The sequence below is a fragment of the Pinus tabuliformis genome, chromosome Q, assembly GCF_031772625.1.
Source record: "Pinus tabuliformis cultivar Carrire ecotype Pingquan chromosome Q, CPIR1, whole genome shotgun sequence".
NCBI lineage: Eukaryota > Viridiplantae > Streptophyta > Pinopsida > Pinales > Pinaceae > Pinus > Pinus tabuliformis.
This window is the reverse complement of record NC_142296.1, coordinates 944,642,352-944,645,788: the sequence shown is the minus strand read 5'-3', so window position 1 is coordinate 944,645,788 and position 3,437 is coordinate 944,642,352.

Sequence of the window (3,437 nt, the reverse complement as noted above, 5' to 3'; positions counted from 1 at the left end):
ACTTGACACATTGCAACAAAAATTTAAAAATAAACTATCAAATTGACAAGCGATGTAGGCGAATTGATCCATTCTAATGGAAGTTTAAAGACCAGCCATTAAATTGGCACATTTTGGGGTCGGACTTGATACATTATAACAAAAACTTTAAAACAAACTATCAAATTGACACATAATGGGATCAGGTCACTAGTCGATGATCAACACAAACCCTATAGGGAAAAATAAAATCAAACAAAATAAAAAATAAAAATACAAAAGAAAATAAAAATTAAAACATCGAAAAAAATGCAACAAGTTTAAAAATTAATAAAAATATATATTTAAAAAAAAAAAAAAACATGACTTAAAAAAAGAAAACAAAACAAAAAACAAAAATCAAAAACTAAAAACTAAAACAAACAAACAAAAAAATTAAAAATAATAACAAAGAAAAGTATATATTAAAATATAATCAAATTAAAAACATGGCAAAAACATAAAAATATATATATAAATTTACGAAAAAAACAAAATTAACTTAAAAATGATATTAAAAAAAACTAATAAAAAAATACAAGAAATTATTACTAAAATAAACTATAAAAAAAATAAAAATGATACAAGATAATAAAAAAAAATGAAATAAAACATCATTAAAAAAATAAAAATCATAAAAACTTAAAAAATAAATATTTAAAAAAAAAGCCCGCCATGGCTCCACCCCACAGTCCAACGGTCCCTAGGGATGAAGGCCTGATTTTTGAGAATCGAGCCTCCACCCCCTAGGGCCCATTGGGCCACTGGTGTGGAAGAATCAAGCCCCCACACCCACGGGCCCTTTGGGCCGCGGGGTTGGAGGTCTAATTTTGAGAATCAAGCCTCCACCCCTGTGGCCCAATGGGCCCCAGGGAGTGGAGGTCCGATTCTGAGAATAGAGCTTGCACCCCTAGGGTCGTTGGGCCGTGGGGGTGCAGCCTTAGCGAGGTATTTTTAATTTTTTTTTTTAAAGGGTTATGTTTTACCAATTATTTATCATTCTTTTTAAATAGGTTGCAATCTTTAGTTTTCAATGTTCTTTTGCATGTTTTTTTTTTGTTTTTATGTTTTTATGATTTTTTTTGTTTTAAGGACAAACCAAGAGACCCTTCAGGTTTGAAGCATTCTGTGTGAGATACCCAGCCTTCCTAAGAAAGCTCAAGGAATGGTGGAAAGCAAGTAAGAAACAAGAAAGAAACCAAATGCATTCATTCCAAATCTTTCTTAAAGAAATCAAAGAAAAAATAAAAAAATGGAACAAAGAAGAGTTTGGTAACATCCAATAGGAACATGAACTACTACAAGCAAAGATGAAAAAGGTGCAACAAAAAATAATAACAAATGGTTGAATTGAAACCCTAGTGGAGGAAGAAGGATAGTTTTTAAATAGGTTGGAGGAAAGGAGGCAACAGGAAGAGATTTTGTGGAAACAAAAATCAAGAATTCAATGGCTGACAGAGGGGGAAAGGAACACTAGATTCTTTCACGAAGAGATGATTCAACATCGCTAGCATAACAGGATCTTCTCCTTAGGAGACCAGGATGGAAATCGCCTTACTCAAAAGGAAGATATGGAGAACCTGCTAGTCCAACACTTTCAAAATTTATTGACTGAACCTAATTTAGATGGGACAAAATATATAAACAAGATTACTCGACATATCCCTTAGATTGTGATTTGGGATCATAACTTAGCTCTAATGAGGGAAATAACTATGTCTAAGGTGGAATAAGTAATGAGGCTAGTGAAGAATAAAGCTATGGGCCCGAATGGCTTTACAGCAGAATTTTTCCAGGCAACTTGGACGATTCTAGGAGAAAATATTGTGGCAGTAGTGGAGGAGTCAAGACACACTAAAAGGATGCACCCAACCCTAAATTCCACCTTCCTATCTCTTATCCCCAAAATATACCATTCAGAAGAGCCTCAGGGGTTTAGACCTATAGCTCTCTGCAATGTAACATATAAAATTATGGCTACAATAATGGTAAATTGCCTCAAACCTATCCTTCCTGGCTTAATCTCTCAAGAGTAGATTGGTTTTGTCAAAGGAAGGAAAATTGTGGATGGGATAGTCATGGCTCAAGAGGCGATTCACTCCCTGAAGACCCAAAAAGCTAAAGGGATGATGATAAAACTAGATCTATCAAAAGCTTATGACCGTCTAAGATGGACTTACCTCCAAGGAATCCTGAAAGTGTTCATCTTCGATCCCAGATGGATAAACTAGATATATTCTATGATATCTACCCTTTTGCTCTCAATCCTTCTAAATGGGGCTCCAACTGAGGCATTTAATGCAACAAGGGAGCTAAGACAAGGCAATTCGATGTCCCCTTTTTTGTTCATATTGGTTGCTGAAGAACTAGGAAGATATGTAAAATCAAAGGTGCAAGGAGGTCAATTTACAGGCCTGCGAATGTGGGGCAATGACCTGCCTTTAACATATCAACAGTTTGTCGATGACATAATGATGTTTGGGCAAGCAAACCTCAAGGAAGCTAGAACCCTGATAGAAATCTTAACCGATTTCATGAGTGCTTCAGGGATGGAGATCAATAAATAGAAGTCAGATATCTTCTTATTCAATACAACAGCTCAATCCCAAGCTTTCCTAGTGAGAATAATGGGCTTCCATATAGGAAATCTCCCCTTGAAATATTTGGGGATCCCGTTAAGTCTACACCCGATCAGAGTGGCAAACTAGAAAGTTCTTCTGGAAAAAATACAAGGAAGGCGACAGAATTGGACTTTCAGGACTCTGAATATGGCGAGTAGAGTAATATTGTTAAAGGGAGTGCTTCATTCAATCCTGATATACCAATTATCAAACCAAGCTATCCCTAAAACTTTTTTCCATGGAATGATTGACATATTCAAGAAATTCCTATGGCAAGGGCCAAACACAGTTAAAAAATAGGCACTGTTATCTTGGAATTGGCTAAGCAAGCCTAACAAAGCAGGAGGGTTGGGACTTCGAGATTGTAAACTAGGTCATGGGGGCTAAGCTATGGTGGAAATGGATTCAAGGAGGAATAGGCATATGGAAAGAAATATGGGGGAGAAAATATGGAATGCCAAGATCGACAGAAGGAAGGCTAAGAGTCCAGGAAAACATGAAGGGGTTGGTCATATGGAATTTAGCATCTGAAAACAGAGAACTAATAAGAAATCATAGTTTCTAGGAAATAAGGGGAGCAGACAAAGCAAGATTATGGCAAGAAATGTGGCAGCAGAGAGAGAAATTATATAGTAGGCCAGACCTTGTGGAAATATGCCAATATACAAAGAACCCTACAAATCATCCAGTGAAAAATTATTGGGGAATGGATACAGGGGAACACTGGAGAAAATGGAAGCAGAAACAAGATTGGTTCGGTGCTCCAGATTTGATTCAATGGGCAACCTACGAGAAGGA